Source organism: Arvicanthis niloticus, chromosome 5 (genome assembly GCF_011762505.2).
Source record: "Arvicanthis niloticus isolate mArvNil1 chromosome 5, mArvNil1.pat.X, whole genome shotgun sequence".
NCBI classification, from domain to species: Eukaryota; Metazoa; Chordata; class Mammalia; order Rodentia; family Muridae; genus Arvicanthis; species Arvicanthis niloticus.
In genome coordinates this window covers 97,164,615-97,187,513 of record NC_047662.1, presented here as the reverse complement: position 1 = coordinate 97,187,513, position 22,899 = coordinate 97,164,615, and the positions used below count along the sequence as shown (strand labels likewise).

The window sequence follows — 22,899 nt, the reverse complement described above, 5'->3', positions numbered from 1 at the left end:
AATAAGGGCAAACTTGTACAACCACTCTGGAAATCAATCTAAAGGTTCCTCAGAAAATTTGAAATAGATCTACCTGAAGATCCAGCAATACCACTCTTGGGGATACACTCAAAAAGTGCCCTACCATGCCACAGGGGCATGTGTTCCACTATGTTCATAGTGGCCTTGTTTGTGATAGCCAGAAGCTGGAAACAACCCAGATGTCCCACGACAGAAGAATGGATACAGAAAATGTGGTTCATTTACACAATGGAATACTACTCAGCTATTAAGAATGAGGACATCCTGAGTTTTGCAGGCAAATGGATAAAACTAGAAAATATTATGAGTGAGGTAACTCAGACCCAAAAGGACATGCATGGTGTGTACTCACTAATAAGTAGATATTAGCCAAAAAAGAAAAGAAAAGAAAAGTGCCAAATAACTAAGATAGAGCCCACAGAACTCAAAAAGGTCAACACGCTGAAGGACCCAAGTGAGGATGTCTCAGTCCCTCTTGGGAGGGAGAAGAAAGCAACCACAAGGGAGAAGGGAGGAACCTGGGAGGGAAACTGGATGGGAGGGTGCAGAGAGGGGAACATAATCTGGTATTGAGTTGGGGAAAAGGACTGAAATCCCTGAGGGTCAGCAGAAAGAGTGGAAACATGCAACCTCGGGAGGTAAGAGGTTAGGGGGACCCTCCAGAAGACCTGGGAGGTGAGAGACTCTCAGGACTCAAAGGAAGGGACCTTAGATGAAATGTCCAATAGTGGGGAGAGGGAACTTGTAGAGCCCACCTCCAACAGAAAGACAGGGCATCAAAAGGAGGGATGGGGTTGCCATCTCACAGTCAAAACTCTGACCCATAATTGTTCCTGTCTGAAAGAACTGCAGGAATGGAAACGGAGAGAAGCCTGAGAAAAAGAAGGTCCAGCAACAGGCCTAAAGTGGGATCCAGCTCAAGGGGAGGCCCCAAAGCCTGACACTATTACTGGGGCTATGGAGTGCTCACAACAAGGGGCCTATCATGACTGCCCGCTGAAAGACCCAACAAGCAGCTGAAAGAGTCAGATGCAGATACATACACCCAACCAATGGTCAGAAGCTGCTGACCCCTGTGGTTGAATTAGGGGAAATCTGGAAGAAGCTGAGGAGGAGGGCAACCCTGTAGGAAGACCAGCAGTCTCAATTAACCTGGACCCCCGAGATCTCTCAGATACTGGAACACCAACCAGGCAGCATACACCAGCTGATATGAGGCCCCCAACACACATACAGCAGAGAACTGCCAAGTCTGGATTCAGTCAGAGAAGATGCACCTAACCCTCAAAAGACTGGAGGCCCCAGGGAGTTTAGAAGTCTGGTGGGCTGGAGGTGGGGACATCCTCATGGAGAAAGGGGTGGGGGAAGGTATGGGATATGGAACAGTCAGAGAGTGGACCAGGAGGGGAATAAAATCTGGAATTTAAAATAAATAAATAAATAAATAAATAAATAAATAAATGAAAGAAAGAAAACTCAGACTAGTCAACTGGATTGAAAAACAAGATCTGGTCACTAAAATTGGCTAAACAGGTAAAGGGGCTTAGAACCCAAGCTCAACCCTAGGACTCACATGGTAAGAGAGAACAACTTGTCCTCTGACCTTCACACAAACTAGAGTACACGCATGCGCACACATACACATGAACAGACAAATAAAATTAAAAAGGGATACACTTTTAGCTAGCAAATGCATCCAAACCTAGAGTCAAACAATAACATTAAGCTACTAAGCAAGTAGACGCTATACAAAGCCAGCATAATGGTTGGCTTTTGTTTGTTTTGTTGGCTATTTTTTTTTTTTTTTTTTTTTTTTTTTGAGAAAGGGTCTCTACATAGCCCTGGCTGTCCTGGAACTCACTATGTAGACCAGGCTGGCCTTGAACTCACATAGATCTGCCTGCCTTTGTCTACTTGGAGCTGAGATTAAAGGCCTGTACCAGCACACGCTGTGGCATACTGATACTTGAGTCATACAGTGGACTTCAAGTCAAAACTAGCCAGAAGAGATGATTAAGGGAGCAATCATCAAGAAGGTATAGGATCGTGACTATTTCTGCATCAAACTATTGGGGCTCCCAATGTCACAAAACAGACATTAAAAGGCATGAAAGGTCCACAGGATAACAGTGAAGGGTTTCCATACCTCAATCTCATGTTCAGCCAGGTCTTTCAAACTAAAAAATCTACAATCTATAGAACTATACTGTGCCATTGGTGACTGTATTCACCAGCTAGCTACAGAATATTTTGTCTGATTAGAGAATACATATTCTTCCATAAAATTAATCATATAAAACACAAAAAGAATTTAACACATTTTTTTAAAAAGAGAAAATTCCTTTTATCTCATGAAGCCACAGCAGAATAAAATTAGGAGTCAATAGCAAGGAAAAATCCAGAAAATGGAGCCTGAGCCATGCATTTTGAGGAATGAGCAGGGTCACCATGGAAACCACAGAGGAATGTAGAAATTTCTGGAATCAAATGAAAATGATATCCAGCCCACCAGAACCTCTGGGATACAGTGAAGGCAATTGTCTGTTAGTTCTTTGTCAACTTGATACAAAGTAGGGTTGTCTGGCATGAGGGATTCTCAATTGAGAAAATGATCCCATGAGACTGGCTTCTGGCCATTAATCAAGTTCTTGATTAATGAATGATACGGGGGATCCAGGCTACTGTGGACAGTGCTATCCCTGGACAGGTGGACCTGGGGTACACAAGACAACAGGCTGAGCAAGCCATGAGGAGCGAGCCAGTGAGCAGCACCCCTCTACACCTCCTGCCTTCAGGTTTCTGTCTTGCTCCAGTTTCTGCCTTGACTTCCCTAATGAGAGACTGGGATCAGGTCATACAAGTCAAATAAACCCTTTCCTTTCCAAGTTGGCCTTGGTCAGTGTTTTATTGCAGCAGTAGAAAACAAAGTAAGCCAGAAATTCTAAGAGGAATGTTTACAGTTGGTGTTCATGTTAAAGAATCAGAGGGAGCTCAAACAAGTATACTTCAAAGCTCTAGATAAATACGAAGCCAAATCAAACTGAAGACAGCAAGAAATCATCAATATCAGGGAAAAATGAATGATATAGAGACTAAAAGAATAATGTACAAAATCAATCATTTTCTTTGAAAATATGAACAAGATGGACAAATCCAACTAGCAAAAAGAGAAGATCCAAATTAATAAATTATAGATGAAAAGGAGTTGTTACAACAGACCCCAGAGCAATCCAGAAGGCTTTGAGCACTTACATTTCCAAAAGTTGGAAAGCCTAAAAGAAATGGGTAGAATGTGAAACTCACATAACTTCCCAAATTGAATCCAGAGGACAAAAAGCACTCAAACAGACTCAACAACAAAGAGATGGAAGCAGTAATTAAAGTCTCACAAAGTAAAAACCACTACCGCTGAACTCTAACAACTGTCTAAGGAAGATCTACCACTACAGAGTCTCTGATGAGACAGGAGGAAGGAACACTTCCAAACACATTCTATGAGGCCAGTATTGCACTAATACCAAAAAACAGACAGACAGACAGACAGACAGACAGACAGACTTGCACCTACAGACAGATTCCCCTAATAAATATAGATACAAATACACTTGATGAAATACTTACAAATCAAATTCAGGAATACATTAAAAGTTTGAGGTCAGCCTGGTCTACATAATGAATTCTAGGACAGTCAGAATTATATAGTGAGACTGTATCTTGATGCAATCCCCCCCCCAAAAAAAAATTAAGAAGATCATACACTAGACCTAAGTTGTTTTCATCCCAGGGATACAAGGCTGATTCAACCTACACTAACAAACATTGTTACCATGTAAATATACTGAAGGACAGTGAGTATGTAACAATCATAATAAATGCAGAAAAGATGCTTGGCAGAAATCAGGGTGTCTTCATGATAAAAGTTCTAAAGAAATGAGGAGTTTGTACCCCTAAATAACAAAGGCTGTGTAAGATAGACCTGTACCTAACGTTACACTGCATGGGAGAAATAGGGAGACTTTCTAAGGCACAGGCATTCACTCACTCCACTCTTACTCAGCACAGTGCTTGAGGTTTAGTTTGAGCAATCAGACAAAACAAAGCCGTATTAGCCAAAAGGATACAAATAGAAAGTGTAGGCATCATTACCACCATTGGCAGATGACATGTACCAACTCCGAAAGAAAAATTTTAATTCCTAAAACCCTTTCAGTAAAGCTATAGGATACAAGATCAACGTAAAAAAAAAAAAAGCAAAGCTTTCCTTCATTCTAATATCAAATTTGGGGAGAGAAATTGGGGGAGGGGAAAAATTCTCATTCACAGTAGCTAAAATTAAGGTTTTTAAAAAGTATCTAGGAATTGAAAAAGCTGTACAAGGAAAATGTTAGAGTGGAAAAAGAAGTGAAGAAGATGACAGGACAGTGGGAAAATCACCCATGCTCCGGGGTTGGAAGAATTAATATTGTGAAGATGTTCATATTAATCAAAGTAATCAAATTCAGTGACATTCCCATCAGATTCCCAGTGCATTCTTCCCAGGACAAAGAACAATTCTAAAATTCTCATGGAAACACAAATGACCACAGACATTCTGAGCAGTCTTTAGCAGAAGGAATGTAGCTGGAGCCATCACAACACCTGGCCTCAAATTACACTACAGAGCCATAGTGACAAGATGCCATTGTACTGACCCCAAACAGACATGAAGACCAATAGAATATAGGACCAAGAAATAAATCTACACATCTGTGGCCAGCTTACTAAACAAATGATGTTGGAAAACCTGGATGTCAACCCTCAGAAGAATGAAATCAGACCTATATGTCTCATTCTATACAAAATTCAACTCAAAATGTATTCAAAGCTGTGGGACCATGATAGGATGACTTGGGTTTTGGTAGAAGTGCTGGCTGGAAGTAGCCTGGAGACCCAACAGGTGTCCATTGCCTTTGAGGGATGGGCATCTATTCCCCTGCACTCCCAGAATCCAGGCTCCTGACACATGGCCAAGATCTCCATTAACCTACACAGTTCAGTCACATAGGACAATGCAGCCCCTCCTGAAGAGCACAGGTAGAGGGTATGACTACAGGCCTCAGCCCTAGAGAGATTTCCATATTAATGAGTTACCTAAAGGCCAGAGGGCATAGCCAACTACATATTCCTTTTCCCAGATCTTCCTTCCTTCTCCCTCCCTATTTAAGTCAGGTCTACCCTGACTTAAGTGGAAATGCACATTCAGATTCAACTACCATCCGCTATGAAAATAAAGCCATTTTGGAAACCCACAGACTTCCTCGTGTCATTGGGGCTTGCCATCGTGGAAAGCTTCTCTGCGTTTTCTGCTGCTGCGGAGGCGGGGGGAGGAGGGGAGTGCATCTTCAAACAAGCAGCCGTTCCAAGCCAAGCGAGTGACCAAAGAATCCTTCCAGCGAGGCTCGGTCAGGGCCTCCTTCTCTCTCAGCTGCAGGGCAGTTGCGCACTCATACACTCCTCGACTCCATTCTGCTGGGCCTCCCAGCAGCATCCCCAAATGGAGACACCGACCTCCGGGTCCACTCCAGAGCCCTGCCCACTCGTGGAACCTCAGACTGAGTGAGGGACTTGCCGCTTCTCATAGCACAGCGCCCTTTCGTGCTGTGCACAGAACCAACTCAGTCAAAGATCCCACGCTCCTGGACTCACTCTCAACAGAGATTCATGCATGTGCACGCCCTCATTTCCCCACACAAGGCCTAACTTTAAAACCTGACATGCTAAAATGGCTGGAGATAAACAGGGAAAACATTTCAAAATATTAGTTCTCTCTCTCTCTCTCTCTCTCTCTCTCTCTCTCTCTCTCTCTCTCTCTCTCTCTCTCTCTCTCTCTCTCTGATAGGGTTTGTCTGTGTAGCCCTGGCTGTCCTGGAACTCACTCTGTAGACCAGGCTGGCCTCGAACTCAGTAATCCGCCTGCCTCTGCCTCCCAAGTGCTGGGATTAAAGGCGTGCGCCACCACTACCCAGCTCATCTCAAAATATAAGTATAGGCAGGATTGTCTGAATAGGTCTCCAGTGGCACAGGAAATAGCCCCAAGAATTGACAAAAGCTTCTACACAGACAGATTAACTACCGGCAGAGCAAAGAGGCAGTGTACAGAGAAGGAGAAACTATATGCCAGCTATGCCTCACACGGGGTTAATAGTTGGAATATATAAAGAACTGTGAGGATTAAATAGCAAAAACCCTCCAAAAACTGTAGACAAATCAATGAACTAGTGAAATGAACAGACATGAACAAATGAACATTCTCAAGGGAAGGAACAACTTGCTAATAAAGTTTGAAAAGTTTTCAACATCAACATGCAGGGAAATGCAAATCAGTTCTGCTCTGAGATTCCATCTCATTCCATAGAGAACGGCTATGATCAAGGAAACAAATGCTGGGGGCGGGGTGGGGAAGAGGGCCGCCATTCCTTGTTGGTGGAAGTGTAAGCTGGTATGGCCATTATGAGGATTAGGGTACAGGCTTCTCAGAAAACTAAAAATAGGACTACCTATGACAGAGCTCTACCACCCCAAAGGAGTCTGAATGCCACAGAGACACTTGCATGTTCTTTGTTACTCTACTGACAATAGCCAGGAAGTGGGAACAGCCTAGATGTTTATCAAATGATAAGTGGACACGAACAATGTTGTATGTACTCAGAGTTCTTGTCAGCCACACAGAAAAAATGAAATTATCAAATTCCCAGGAAATCGGATAGATCTGGGAATTCTACAATGTATACATTACATATATATGTTATATATATATATATATATATATATATATATATATATATATATATATCTCAGATTTGAAAAGACAAATTCTCCACGTTCACCCTCACATGCTGCTGACCCTAGCCTCTGACCCTACATTTACATGTAGGTGAGTGTGGGAATAGATCATAAACTTGGAAAGGGGCCATGAGAAGGGAGAAGTGATGTCGAGGAAGAGTGGGAAGGATAACAGATCACGTGACAATTAGTGAAATGGGGGTTGGTGGGGAGGGTACAATGGGGGGCGCAGAGAGGGAGAAGAAGAGGAGAGAGAATAACAACAGTAGCCCCAACAAATTATGTTTGAAAATGTCATAATAAAGCTTTATGCATATATATATATATATATTATATTTTCTTGTCAGGTGTGTCTGTCCCTTCTTATACCTGTAGCTCTAATTCATCTAGAATTTGTCAATGGTTTGAAGTAGGCATCTTCTGTGTTTCTGTCTCACATTGTTAACGAGTTGCTCCACCCTCTAACTTTTTCACCTTGATATGACACAGGGTCCTATGTTGCCCTGGCTGGCTTAAACTCTTTTTGTACTGGGGATGACCTGAGCTCCTTCCTGACCCTCTTGTCTCCACCTCCCAAGTGCTAGGATTGAGGCTTGCCTGGATACGCCCAGAATCCTAGTACTTTCTAAATGTGACCAGGCCTGCCCTGTTATGCATGGATCTATTTTCTTCAGCTCTCAACAGACTCAACTTTTTGCCCCTTTATGAGAAATTTTTTGTGTTCATTAATTTAATAACCATCCATTTACCTAGTTATTATCAAACAGATATTATTCTAGTCTATCTTCTTTTATAATAAGAGATGTTTCTTTCATGTAAGGTACACTGCTGTAATATTTAAAGGTTTTTATTTGGCCTGTGGTTTTGTGATATGTCACACATTATTAGTGCAGCATATGTGGGCTGGTCACAGACAGGAACGGATGGGAGGGCCAAAGATGCACTGAGCATTCCTTGGTAGGACACAAGGAACTGTTGGGACAATACTGCACTTTGGATCAGCTCAAGCTGCTACTGTAGATTCTGAGGATGAGTGCCACCCTGTGATCACCGAGTCGAGGATCAAAAACTGCACCTTCGCTTTCAGCTGCGACAGCCGTCTTCCAGTTAACTCGACAAAATGACCAACACAAAGGGAAAGAGGAGAGGCACTCGGTATATGTTCTCTGGGCCTTTTAGGAAACATGGAGGTGTTCCATGTTCCCTAAAACTTACATGCAAATCTACAAAAAGGATGACATTGTAGACATTAAGGGAATGGGTGCTGTTCAAAAAGGAACGGCCCACAAGTGTTACCACGGCAAAACCGGAAGAGTCTACAACGCCACCCAGCATGCCGTGGGCATCACTGTAAACAAGCAAGTTAAGGGCGAGATTCTGGCCAAGAGCATCAGTGTGCGGACTGAGCACAACGAGCACTCGAAGAGCAGAGGCAGCTTCCTGAAGCGGGGGAAGGAGAACCATCAGAAGAAAAAGGGAGCCAAAGAGAAGGGCACCTGGGTTCAGCTGAAGCGCCAGCCTGCGCCACCCAGAGAAGCACATTGTGAGGACGAACGGGAAAGAGCCTGAGCTGCTGGAGCCCATTCCATATGAATTCATGGCCTAGTGTACAAAAGAGAAATAAAGGACCGGACGGCAAAACAAAACAAAAACAAAACAAAACAAAAAATGGCACCTTCAGCACCTGGGCTCCCACTCTAACACCATCTGGTGGATGATGGTTAAGCCAAGCTGTGTGGCTGCGTAGGATCCTCACCAGCACCACCCCTGATTGCATGTTTGGTTTGGGGGTAGGCTTTGGGGGACAGCATTGACAGTAATGGGAGTGGACATCCTTTCTGGTCAAGGTGGAACCATGGTGGCCAGAGCATCTCGTTGTTAAGTCCCTACTGGGTTCATACACAGCACACCTGTGAATTCACAAAAGTACTTTTCTCCAATCTTCTCTTCTGGGAGATGGAATGTTGAAGAGTCTCAAGTGATTTTTGTCATCCATCAAAAGTGATTATTTGGCAGGGCTGGGGGAAAAGCTTACTCAGTAAAGTGTTTGCTACGCAAGCCCAAGGGTCTGATTTTGGGTCCCCAGCATTCGTAAAATGCCAAGTGATTGTAGTCTCAGTCCTGGGTGGACAGAGAGGCTCCCTGTGACTTTTGGCCCAGTCTAGCCTATTCAGTGAGCAACAGGACCCATGAAAAAGTAAAGTTTTGTCTCAGAAAAATCAAGTGGACATACACGCCCTCACACACAGCAACATGTACACATACGGGTACATGTACACACACAGGCAAGGCGGAGCATGATAGAGGGAGATACCTGGTTTCAAATTCTAGCTTTCACAAGCATGCACACACACAAGCACATATGCATATTCACCATGCACATGTGAAAGCAAGTATAGAATACTTCTGTTTTGTTACACTGACGGGATAAATCATACACATAGATGGGGTTTTGTTGTTGCTTTGTTCTGTTCTGTTTTTCTTTGTGTATCTTTGGCTGTTCTGGAGCTAGTTCTGTAGATGAGACTAGTGTCAAACTCACAGAAATCCACCCGTCTCTGCCTCCCAAGTGCTGGGATTAAAGGTGTGCAACACCGCTGCCTGGCTTCAAATAGGCTTTTCTAGTTTGACAAACACATCTTGCTCTCCTCTGTATTCATTGTTATTGCTGTTTTGTTTTACATAGAAGCCCTGTTGCAGCTCTTGGCTTTTTTTTCTTTTTCCAACTTTCCTTTTGTCCTTCTTGTTTCTTAGCATTCCTTCTCAATTCTAGGACATCTCCTTATTTGCTATATTCCTTGACGTGTGGACTGTGACTAGCAGTAGCACCACCACTGGGGAAGTTCTTAGACCAGCAGAGCCAGCAGGCACGTTTCACACGATTCCCAGGTGATGAGCCTACACTGTAGACTGTGAAGAGCGCTGTCAGAGTTTGACCCAAAAGGGAGCCTTCCCCTCCAGCTGTGATGGAGTCGTCCCTTAACTTTAGAGTGCCTTGATTTTCCAGTGGACCATGAAAGGAGATGAAGTTCAGTAGAGCTATTGGGATATTGGTCCCTTACCCAGGGCCAGTACCCACAGTCTCCTAGGGCACCGGCTGCTCCATATAATGCCTTGAAATAAAAACAGCCCAAAGGTCACCATAATCCCCTCTAGGCATCGTTAGCCCAACAACAAAGAGTTTCTGTTAGAAACTCTGTTGCAGTTATGCGGCCCCCAGGGTGCTTGCCCACGCTCCTGCTCCTTCTCGCTTTGACAAATTTACAAATGTCAACTGGCTTCTACATGTAAGCACTGTCACGGGCAGATAGAGAGGAATAAAGAGATTCTGGAAGGATTTGGTATCTGAAAAGAATTTCTGAGGTGTTCAGGGAGATGGGGCCATACCTTTGCACTGTATGTCGAGGAGGGCACAAACCGGCATTATAAGCCCTGAGCATGTAAAAAGATGCGTTCTTTTAAGGGGGAAAAATTAAATGGGATAGGTTCAGTTCTCACCAGACACCAGAGGAGAAAAATATCGGGAAGGCACAAAACACCATGGAAATGATTCAAAGAGGAAAAAAGACTCCTCAGGACAAATTGGCTCATTCTTTATTGTTGCCAGGCTCTCTGTTCCCTGGAGAGTTAGTCAAACAATACCAGCGCCTGGCTCTCATGATGGACTGGAAAACATCCTACCTCTCTTAATGGCTTGGTGAAGTTGTTGTCTCAACAGGAAATTCTAGCCATTGTCACGCATTCTTGTTTATTATTAGTAATAATAGCTCTTCACAGTGCCATCGCTCCAGACCTTGACAAAGCCTTTTCACACAAACTGGGTCTTTCCTGAGTGTGCAGCAGCAGGCCAAACAGGGTGATCAGGCAGGAGTGTGTCCATTTCATAGACTGCAGACCTGCAGCTGCAGGGAAGTTATAGGCCTGGAGAGCAGAAGGCAGCTGGGAACCTGGACTTGTGTTCCCTGGTTGCGGCAGACATTTCTGAAACACCGGGGCGAGCATGCAGCTTCCCAGACTATCTGGTCCTCTCTCAGTGCCTGTGTGCAGAGCAGACAGACAGAAGGACCCTAGTCAAAAGCAAGGAATACTTTCTGGAGTTTTGTGACATTTCCTCAGTCTTGGGTAACCACTCATCTCTGACACGCTCTCTGACCGTGGGGCTCACTCGGTTGGTCTAATTACACTATTACATGGTTTTGTTAGTTTTCTGCCAGAGATCTGCTGCTGCCCAGGACATGATCATTACACTACAGGAAGAACTGTTTTACATTGGTCTTTATTTTCTAAATTTGACTCTTCTCTCCTAGTGGGGAGGGGGAAGGTCCATTACCCGCTCTAACGTGGCATCTTCTAACCCATGCCTCTACTTCTCTTTCCACAGGGAACACCTCTGATTTCCCTTTGTTGTTTGATGTAACCATGTAGCTTGACGCCCTTCCTTTCACAGGCTGTCTTCACCCACGCTGCCCTCAGAAGAGGGCAGCTTTTCATACCCCAGTGTGAATAGCTGCGCTCCTAAGAACCTCTCTCTGCCATCACCTCAGCCTCTGAAACATATTGTGTGTAGCTGTGAATTTGAATCAGTGTAGAAACTAGTTTGGGAGCATAAATGACATCTTATTCCTCTGAACTTAGAACTTCAGAGCTGACAAGAATTCACCAGAGGTGAACTAACTTCTTTCAATAGTTTAAGAGCATCTGAACTTAAAAAAAAAAAAATGTATCACGTTAGTGTCTCAGTTTAGTTAACAAGAAAGTATTAAAGTGGGACTTACCTAAGGTAGGAGTTACTCAAATGTAAATGGAAGTTTCTGGAAAGGCAATACGTTGAACCTCTGGTAAAACTTATTAGCTGATTAGAACTTCAGTGATTGTGGAGAGGTTGGGATGGTGCCGATCTAGGGCCTAACTACAATTTACCTTGTGCCGTGTTTACCCCCTTAATAGCCATTTCTTGTCCACATCTGTGTCTGACCTAATGTCCTTGTGACTGGGAGATAAAACCTTTAGGTATATATTAACAGACCATCAGTATCACCAGAAATTTGGATGAGTCCTTCCAGAGTTGCCACATGTTACCCAGGATATCAGGGTCCCCTCTTGAGGTTCTTAGTCTCTTTGATAAAACAGAATATAATAATGGACCTACAGGAAGATTGAGGGTCGTTTATTAGAGTTTAAGAGAAAAACTCCAGGGGTCAATAGCTGCAAATCTTGGCAGCTGCCTGGAGGAAGAGGACAATAGAGGGAATGAGCCATGCCTCTGAGTTAAGCTGGTATGGAGGTCAGACACCTAACAGATAGGCGGCCACATTGTGGGCAGGGAACATTAAAGAGTGGAAAGCTTAAAATACAGAGAAAGTATGCATAGGCTCTGGACAGCATCCTAAAGAAAGACGAGAAGAAACAGGGACAGTGCTTTTTAGAACTCAGAAAGGTGGGCAGACAGACCGACCTCCATGGTCACCCTTGACTGACTGCACCAAAGGCGGAAGTTCTGGGAAGGAAGAGTATATGACCTAAATATCTGAGCATCCTTCTTCCTCTTTAGCGTGGCTTCAGGTGGTCCCACCTTACGGATGGGTTTTAGTTAGCCAGGTGATTGACAGTCCAGCTGGATTAATCCTTACTGGAGGGGCAGCAGCATGTCTGCACCCAGAAGTGGGCCCCATTCTTTCCAGAGGACTAAGAGAATTTATCATGGACCCAAATATGAGCGACTATGGCCCAGGGACAAGATTTAGGTAACCACAGTTTCCGTGTACCAATGGTAACCATTTGGTGACTTTCAAAACACACTGGTGGAAACATTAAGTTGGTGAGTTAAAGCAATGTGGGGAATCTCTGTTATTGGCCTCAGGACTTTCTGAGAACCCCCTTAGCCTCTTGGTTGGTGGAAGTTAGTATTTCGGCAAGTCAGTTTTAGTATGCCATTTCAAATACCTGGACATATAGAAAAATCCTCAGAAGGCTCCTATTTATTGAAATATTCATCATCTACCTACCATCTATCTATCTGTCTATCTATCTATCTATCTATCTATCTATCTATCTATCTATCTATTATGTATTTATTTAAGATAGTCTCGTGTGTGTGTGTGTGTGTGTGTGTGTGTATGTGCCTGAACCATGGTACATAAGTAGAAGCCATAGGGCAACTTTCAGGAGTTGTTTCTCTTCTTACACCAAATGTGTCCAGGAATTGAACTGGGGTTCAATTTTTGGTGCCTTTACTAGTTGAGCCATCTCACTGGCTCCTTATTATCTTTAGAATAAACTAACTTTCTTACACACACACACACACACACACACACACACACACACACACAAAACCAAAGCCTGACAATGGGAAAACTACGATATTATAATGAAAACACGGTAGTCTCTGCCATGCCTGCTAACAAAGATGACTAGAAGTAGAAAGAACCAGGGAAGTGTGGAGCAAATCAGAAGGAATAACAGTCAAAGCAAACACGGAGATGATGAAGATGATGGGGGTCAGACTGCAAAGAACTCTCTCAGGATGTCCATTTGTTTTAAGGAAAAGATAAACACTGCGAGTGGACAGACAGGGACTCTCACAGACAGATGGGGGGACTAAGAATGAACCAGTTTACAATTAAGAACCTAAAGTATAATAGTTGAATTAAAATTTTTTCACCATACTGCTAACAGCAAACTAGATATTTCAGAAGGAGGATGTGCAACAGAGTGTGGCCCAGACTTCTCCTCACCCTCTCCTTAGTAGTGGTGGGTCACAGTGATGGGGTGCAGCCTGGGTGCTGTCATAAGAATATACTTCACTTCTGTTCTCTTCCTCCCAGATACCAGAAGCTCTCGGAAAACACTGGGCAGATTCCCAACTGAGGTATGTGTTATGAATCACTCAGTTAGTACTCTCCTAAAGTCAAGGGAACAGGAGTCATGACGGCTAAATAGGCATTGGCATCGTGGAGTGGCATTCTGGCAGCGGGAGAGTTCATGAGCTAAGAAATGATGCATCTGCATGAGGAGTGGAGTGTGGTTGAAATCACATTCATCAGCTATAACAGACTGGACTGTAACGTTAGAAGCTAATGAGGGCAGGAGGGCACAGGATGTACTAAACCTCTTCTTGTACGTACTTACCCTTTCCTGTAAATGTAAAGCTGGTTTAAAAGAAGGGGTGTAAGAGAATTAAAGAAGAGTCGTAAATTCTGTCAAACATGTGGGCAGGAACATAACATGGAATGGTCTGGCAGACAGTTTGAAAAGTCCCCGGGATGTCAGACATACAACCATCTTGTAACCAAGAGAAATAAAACCTATTTCCCTACAAGGACTTTATGGGATGTTTGTAGAGGCTTTGCACAGAATCATCACAAACTGGAAGCCTCCAGAATGTCCGTCAGCTGCTGAATGGGTCAGCACATTGCATGTATTTATATACTGGAATGTAATAAAAGAGAATGAGCTACCCTGGGCATGGCAGCTCCCAGGGCTGCCTTACATAAACGTGGAGAAGTCTGCAAGGAAAAGAAGCCAGACACAAAAGACTCCATCTGTTCATAGGCGATTCTACGGCAGCATGGCTGATCTGAGGTAGAAGTCAGAGCCGTGGCTGCATTTTGAGCCCTGAGCTCTGAGGATGGGGTCATGGGACTTCCTAAAGGGATAGAAACATCCTGTATCTTGATGGGGTGTGGCCTAAGTGAGTGCTTTCATCAAAACACATCAAGATGCACACTTGAAAATGTCTTTAAAGAGAAGGTGAAGGAGGTGGGCTGATGCCTATATGTAATGTAAATATTAGGGAGGCTGAGGAAGGAAGACTAGCAAGAGTTGGAAGTCCAGCTGAGCTTCACAGAGTTCAAGGCCAGAGTGAACCACATACAGAGCAAAACTCTGTTACAAACAAACACCAAACTTTGGTGGGTGGTGGAAAGAGAGTGGACGTGGGGGAAACAGAGAGGGGGACAGGGGGTCACTGATGTCTGAGTTTCTGACTCTAATGTTTTCTTTGTACAAGATCCATAGTCCAGGGGAAGAGCCACTGAGAGAGGAGTTACAGGTCAGCCTCACCCTTCATCACTCCTGTCTGCTGTGCAAATACTTCTCTTGTGTGCATTTGCATTCCTGCATAACGCTAGGATTAATCAGTTGGCTGATTGGCATGAACTGAGATGCCAAAAGGTCAAAAAGATAGCACTGAGGTGGAGACTCACGGAGCCCATGTAACAGTTCCCTGTGGCACTTCTGAGACTGTCCCCATGGGGAGTGGCTATTGTGGTAACTAGAGATAGAAAATTGAGAGGAGGAAGGTGGGGGTTATTTGGGAGTGGCAGCCATTCAGGGCACATCTGTAATTCCGGAAGTTAATCTGTTCCTCTTGAGTTAGCCTGGCTCACACTGGAGGTCCACTGGATCCTAGAGGTTGGCTTGGTCCAGTCCACATTTTGATCTGCTAACTTTGGGGTGCAGTAAAATGGAGGGGATGACACTTGCATGCTCTGAACATAAGGTGTGTGCTCAGGAGGAATGGGGCCTTTCCTTTTCCGCCCAGGATGGCTATGGAGCCACACACTGTCCTTCTCAGTAGTCTTTCCTCTTTTGAGGATGATGACAGACAGCCCATTAACATTTTTAGGACACACACACACACACACACACACACACACACACACACACAAAGCTTTCTTGAAACTCTATCCAAGGCTAATAAAATGGCATAGTCAAAATGGAAATGATAATTCCTAATTGTTCCATGGATGCTCTGTACCTTATATTTATTTCAGAACACACGGCCAAGGTTTCAGAGGGCCCTGTGAACAACTAAAACTCTGACTCAAATCATTTCATCTAGGGTGCACCAATAAATATACACATCCACTGACAGGCTCCCAGGGAGCTCTGCTAGGTCATCTGGTGCATCTTTTACAGAGCTGAGCACTGCCGCTCAGTCTCCTGTAGACCTCTGACAGCAGCATCTCTCATAACACAGTCCAGCGCTGGTCCTAGTGGTCCTGACCCAGAGAATGAGCAACAGCTTCCAAAGGCCAGATTGCCTTTGCTGGTCTCGTTCCATCGTCTTTTCTGCGGTGAGCCAAACAGCTCTAATTGCTTTAAACATTCAGTATTAATTGTTTTTCTCATTGCTAGAATAAGATGCATAAGAAACGCAGTTTAAAAGAGGAAGGATTTCTTTTGGTTCATTGTTCAGAGGAAGTGCCCGCCACAGCAGTTGGAGTGGGTCAGTCTGTGGCTGCAGAAGCTGCCTGTCGTGGTGGCCCATCACATGGTGATGACCAGGAAGCAGAAAGCTGAGGTTGTAACCCTCAAAGGCTTTCTCCAGTGACTCCCTGACCCAGCCATGCCTCCTGTCCTAAAGGTTCCCAAGTCCCCCATGAGGCACTTCTATCTGGAACCAAGTGCTCAAACACACAAGGGTGTGGGGACTTGCCACACTAAACATAGCACATGCCTCCTGTAGTTTGTATTTGTCTGCATTCACCCAGTGCTTCTTCCTTCCTGATGATGACAAGGCCATCTGCATGCAAATCCAACACAACTCAGGTGGCCCATGGCAATCTGGGCACCTGCTCTGTGCTGAGGTAAGAGGATAGGAGTGGTCCAGGCTTGCCTTGTCTGGCAGGAAGCTCATCCACAAAGGTCTCAGCACAAGGTGGTCTGGGAGCTGTGACAGAGAGGGGCTACTGTCTGTTACTCCTACTCTCTGACTTCCCAGGTTCCATGCTCTGGACTCATGTAGGGCATACAACCTAAAAACACAGTAGTATAATCTAGAACATTTTAGGCAACTCTGCTCACCAAAGACCCAATGAATGATTGTCAGGTGACCAGGTTCCTATGTGCAGATTCCTGGGAAAAAGATGTTAATATCAGAGGCCCACTCAGGGGTCAGTTAATTAGCAGAAGAGACAGAACCACTTGGCATAGCAAGGCACACTGTCTGCTCTAAAAACGGGTAAGCGCTATAAAGCATGGATGTGATCAGAGACAATGGCAAGCATCCCAGATGTATTATGGATGGCATGTTTGTAATATACAGCATACATGGGCATGGGGAAACAATGCATGATGTTATTGTTTGAATGAAGCTGCACAGCACAAGTCCCACAGCATCATGTGTTGACAACTTGGTACCATCTGGGAGGCTCTGGACACTTTAGGAGGCAGGATGTTAGCTGGAAGAAGTACATCACTAGGGGCTGGTCCTTGGGCATATCCTGTTTCTGTACCCTTCGGTCTCTCTGCACTCTTTGCAGTGAGGTAAAAAGTTCTTCCCAGCACTGTGATGTAGAGCCAAGTGACCCTAGACAGAAATCCTCTCCAACCAAAGCTAAGGTGAATCTCTCTTCCCTTGAGTCATTCTCTCTGGTATTTTGATTGCACAGAATAGGACAGGAGAGGAAAGACAAATATCGCAACAGGCTTAAAGTTGTCTTTAAAGGCCAGCTTGCCACAACCCAGAATCATCTAGGAACAGAGTAAACGTTGAAGAATTATTTAGATCAGGTTGGCCCTTGGCTCTGTCTGTTGAGGGGTTGTCTTGCTGGGTTCACTGTGGGTGGCACAATTTCTTTAGGTTGGGCCTTGACCTGTATTTAAAAAGCTGATCAAAAATGCAAATGAGAAAGCCAGCAGCATGTGTGCATTGGTTTCTATGCTCTTGACTGTAAATTTGGCATGACCAGCTGTGTCAAGCCCTTGGCTCCGTGTCTTCCCTGCAATGAAAGATTGCAACCTGGAATTATAAACCAAAGGAGCCCTTTCTCCCCTCAGTTGTGTGTTGTTGGGTTGCTTTATTACAGCAGCAGAAATGAAACTGGAACACATGACAAAAAAGAAACTGATACATATGTCTTAGTTTGCTTTTTGTGGCTGTAATAAATACCACACTCAAAAGCAACTTGGAGAACAAAAGGTTTACAAGGTGCAATTCATCATCAGAAGTAGGCAGGGCAGGAGCTCAAGACAGGAACCTGGCTGCATGAACTGAAGCAGAGACCATGAGGAGCACTGGCTTTCTTCCAGGCTTACATTCAGCTTGCTTGCTTGCTGGCTTGCTGATTTCTTTCCTTCCTTCCTTCTTTTCTTCCTTCCTTCCTTCCTTCCTTCCTTCCTTCCTTCCTTCCTTCCTTTCTTCCTTCTGATAAATCCTAAGCTTTATTGTTATTTTTTTTAAAAAGGCAAGAACCTCAATCAACTATTGAACAACAGACTCAAAATGTGTCATCAGTTCCAAGGCCATCTTCTTGCTTGGTGACTTAGGATTGCCCTTGCTTGGTGACTCTGAGATTGCTCCTTCCGCACAGTTCCCAGGGGTCAGGGCAATCCTTTGAGTTGTTTGCATTTATCCACAGATAAGCAGGTCAGGTGAGATACCTGACACAGAATGATTGAGAAGCAGGAGCAAGGAGGGTCTGTCCAACTCTGGAGTTGGGGAAAACCGGAGGCGCCTGCCTCAGTTCTTCTTTGGCTTGTTCACTGGTGGCCTGCTGGGCTGTAGCATCTTCTCCATCTCTCATTCTTGGCAATGGAGAAGTAGTGAATGAGGTGGAAAAAGAAGGAGCTAGAGGTGTTGTCTTGCTGGTTCACAAGCCACTCCCACTTAGTGGTGTCCTGTGCCTATGAAGTTGGACGACAGTCGCCTCTGCTGGCTATGGATGGTGTACCAGTTTGTCATTTCTCCACTTTGCTTAGGCTTCCAGACCAGGAGCTGCTGCTCTTAGAGTTCAAGAGGAGGAGACATCACCACGGGAAACCGCCACTCTTGCAGGTGCAGGAGAAAGACCCAGCTACCCTTTTTATACAGCTGGACCAACCTGTCTAGGGATGGTACTGTTCACAGTGCATTGGGGCCTCCTGTATCAACTAACCATGGGGGTGTGGGGTGGAGAAAGAAGAGAAAAAAATCCAAATGCCAATCTTTCCCCAAATGTTTCATGGTGTGTGTGGTGTGTGTCAAGTTGACAGCCAAAGTTAACTCCCGCATCCATCTTCCTTAACCCTTAACAGAGGGCGTTGTCCCTGCTTATGGGAAACATTCGGGGAGGCATAGTGACTTTTCCAAGGTTTCTACTTGTTAATGGCAAAGTTGAGTTGCATCTCGGGCTGCCACATTGCTTCCCTGCATTTCCTCACGTCTCCTGGAGCTTCATTCATCCTTATCCTCATTCTTAAATGGCCTCAGCTCTGACCATGGTCCTGGTATGATGCAAAGCCCTGACCTGGCATGATGTGAAGCCCTGGGAAATACCGTTAGTCAGTCACACCAAGTTGCCTGTAGACCCACCAGGGGCACAAGGACAGTTCCTCAGGGACATGACATTTCATTGGACAGAGGGGTCACGTGATCAGCAAAAGTGCAGCCATCTTGGTACGAAGTGGTCCTGGAGTGACCAGGGCTGTAAACAACTGTGGGAGATAGGACCTTAGAGAACTCCGGGCTGGTGGAGAGGGAAAGTCTCCCAGAGAAGCTGGGACTCCAGGGAGACACCTGAGGCTACAGAGGAGAAAAAGGTCAGACACTGCAACAAGCTCAGAGTTGTGTTGTCTGACCATTGCTTGCTGTCCCCACAGGACCTCCTTCTGCTCCAGGTCACCAGATTGATACTGCTAATATTTTAAAGTAGTTTGTGGCAATATTTTTTATATATAAATCCCAGCGGTGGGTTCCATGTTACCTGCCCCAATGCTTTATGTTTCTGAATGAAAGGCACACACACAGGCTTTATATTTTGATATGCATCAAACGGCGCAATAGCTGGGCCACTTCCTAACCTCCCCGTGGTTAATCCACCTCCCTCCAATAATCCCGAGTTATTACTTACTAAATTCTGTATTCTATCTTGGCTGCCCTGGACCTAGAGAGCTGCCCAGCTGGGCCACACTCTCCTGGCTCCTTCACATGCCGGCTATGCCTCCCTGTCCTCCACTCTTCTCAGGCATGGTGGCTCTCCTCTCCTCCCACCACTATGTCGGACCTCCTCTCCTTCTCCTCCCAGCATGAGAGATATCCTCTTTCTCCTTCCTCACTGTCCCAAGCCCGACAGCATCTTTATTTACAGTGAGGGTTCCTCACTGAACTTAGAGCTCACCTGTTCTGCTAAGCTGGTGGGCCAGACAAGCCTTAGGGATCTGTTTGTCTCCCCTCTTCACCCCAACACTGAGATATAGATGTGTACCCCAGACCTGGCTTTCATGTGGGTGTTGGAAATGTGACCTTAGATCTTCATGATTCATCACATTTTACCCACTTCACCCTCTGAGTTATCTCTCCAGCCTCTTTTTTACTTTCTTTTAACTTGAGACAAGCTCTCAGAAAGTTGCCCTGAATGCCCTTGGACTCACTGTCCACCAGATAGGCTTTAAACTCATCTCCTCCCCTCAGTCTCCCAAGTACCTGGGACTATGGGCTTGCACAACCTGGTTCTGCTTCTCTCTGTCTTCTACAGACATGGAACATCATGATTCCAGCTGAATTCCTGTACCATCTGGAAGGCTGTCTTCCCAGAGTGAGCATCACATTATAGTCACTGTGATCTATCTCCACGTAGGGTTTTCTGTGGACGCTGCCTTCACAGCCTGCATGTGGCTTGTCTGCTATAACTGCTATTACACAGATCCACCAGCTTCATATCTTTTCACAACTTGGCTTTTCTCCTCCATGGCACTTTGTTTTTCAGCCTTATCCTTAGTAAGTGGAGCCTTGGTTCATAAACTTGTCTGCTCTAGAGTGCTCCATCGTAGCAATAGATCAAATTATTACACTGTGTTCACTTGTGTTCCTGGGTAGTAGGCCATTTCTCCCTTTCCACGCCTGCAAACAGCACTTCAGCAAATGCCTTCAGACACCTCATTGTATACATGTGTGTGTAGTTTTATATCGTAGAGACCAACAGTCCAGTTAGTTTGTTATCAACTTGACAAAAGCTAGCGTCAAATGAGAAGAAGAACCTCACCTGAGAAATGCCTGTATCAGATTGCCTATAGACATTCTAAGAGATGTCTTTTCTTTATTGCTGATTGGTAGAGGATGACCCAGCCCTCTGGCAGGTAGCCCTGTGAAGTAAGACAGTGATGCTCCTCCATGGCCTCTGCTTCAGTCCCTGCCTTGAATCCTTGTCTGATTTCCTTTCACAATGAACTATAACTCTCAGAAGAAATAAAACTTTTCATCCCCGAGTTGCTTTTGATCATAGTATTGTATCACAGCAACAGAAACCAGACTAGGACACCAGCAAATGAAATTTTTGGGTGCTTTATTCTAAACACTTGTGTTCCCCATAAACTCATTCATTGAAACTTAATCCTTAAGGCAATGGTATTAGAAAACAGAGTCTTTATCAGGTAACTAGGTCATAGGGGCTCCACTTTGGGCACAGAAGTAATGTCCTTCTATAGTGGGATGTATATGCTCAGCCCAGGGAGTAGCACCATTATAAAGTATGGCCCTGTTGGAGTAGGTGTGTCACTGTGGGCGTGGGCTTTAAGGCGCTCATCCTAGCTGCCTGGAAGTCAGTATTCTGCTAGCAGCCTTCAGATGAAGATGTAGAACTCTCAGCTCCTCCTGCACCATGCCTGCCTGGATGCTGTCATGTTCCCACCTTGATGATAATGGATGAACCTGTGAACCTGTAAGCCAGCCCCAATTAAATGTTGTCCTTATAAGAGTTACCTTGGTCATGGTGTCTGTTCACAGAAGTAAAACCCTAACTGAGACAGTGGGCCACTGGGGTCATTTGCCTTTTCTGAAGAGTAAGGATGTAGCAAAGAGGGGACATCTACAGACATGGAAGTGCCTCTCACCAGACAAGGAATCTGCTTGAGTTTTGATCTTCATTTCCTTGTGTCTAGGACCATGGGAAGTAAATTTCTGTATTTTGAGATATTAGATAAAAAATTTGCAGCTTCTTAGTTTTACTAGGTGTTACCAAAACTGCCAACAGCTTCTAACACAGCAGTGCCATGCTTAACGCATGTGCCCCAGGCTGTGCTCCTGCAGATTCGAAGGGTGGAGTGGCTCGGAATGCTCACAGCCGTGTGGCATTGTCAGTAGTTTCTTTTTCTGAAAGAAGTTTTTAAATGATTACCTTTATTTTGTGAGTATGAGTGTTGTGTCTGCATGCACGTGTGTGTGTGTGTGTGTGTTTGTGTAGGACAACTGTCATAGTCAGTTTTCTCCTTCCACCACGTGTGTCTCAGGAATTAAACTCAAGTCACCAGACTTGGTAGCACGTGTCTCTACCTGCTCAGCCATCTTGCCAGCCCACCTCTTTTGTTTGTTTGTTTGTTTGATTGATTTTCTTTTAAAAATCAAATATTTTCTTTCCAGGCAGATAGAAAAGTCTGTTTAACATGGATGTTTGACAATTCCCTGTTTCCATTTATAAGTTCCCCTGTGGGTCCTCTGCTGTCTATGAAACAGACTTGTAAAGCTGTGCTCACCTACACAGGCTCCTTTTTCTCTCCTGTCTACCACAATTTGGCTTAAACCGATAGAACGGCAGACACACACACACAACGCTCTGGGTATGTATGTTACCTCTCCTATATACCCTTCTTATCTTGATGAGCTCTGGAGCAGGCTGGCTGCCCCCTCACCTAGATGCTTTCTCCCACATCCCTTCAGCTCTCAGCTGACATCTCCCAGGGCAGATTCAGGAAGCATCCCAGGCTTGACTGAGATCCCTTTCCCACACTGCCCCAGTGTCTTTGCTCACAGTACCAAAGTTCTCAAGACACTGTCCTGGAATCCATCTCCCTGACTCACTAGACAGTAAGCTCCCTGAGAGCAGGGCCTGTGTGATGTGTCCAGCATTTGTGGAATGAATCTGTTTGGTAGTCAGCAGGGAGGAAATGAGACTAGATGCAGCAGTAAGACGAGGCATGAGAAGTGTGTGGTGGGGGCTGTGGGGGAGGGAGAGCATAGAGTGAACATGTAAAGAAAGAGTGAAGTCCTGGATGAATGGGTACTGTCAATATGAGCATAGCCATGTCAATAACCAATGCCTTAGACCCATGGGAATCTGGCAAAATCACCCCGCTGGGTCA

At 44.9% G+C, this 22,899-nt stretch overlaps 1 pseudogene; it reads left to right on the top strand.

The window, feature by feature from the left end:
* Positions 1–8,058: 8,058 nt before the first annotated feature.
* LOC117709580 (large ribosomal subunit protein eL21 pseudogene) lies at positions 8,059–8,412 on the top strand (annotated as a pseudogene).
* The last annotated feature ends 14,487 nt before the right edge of the window (positions 8,413–22,899 follow it).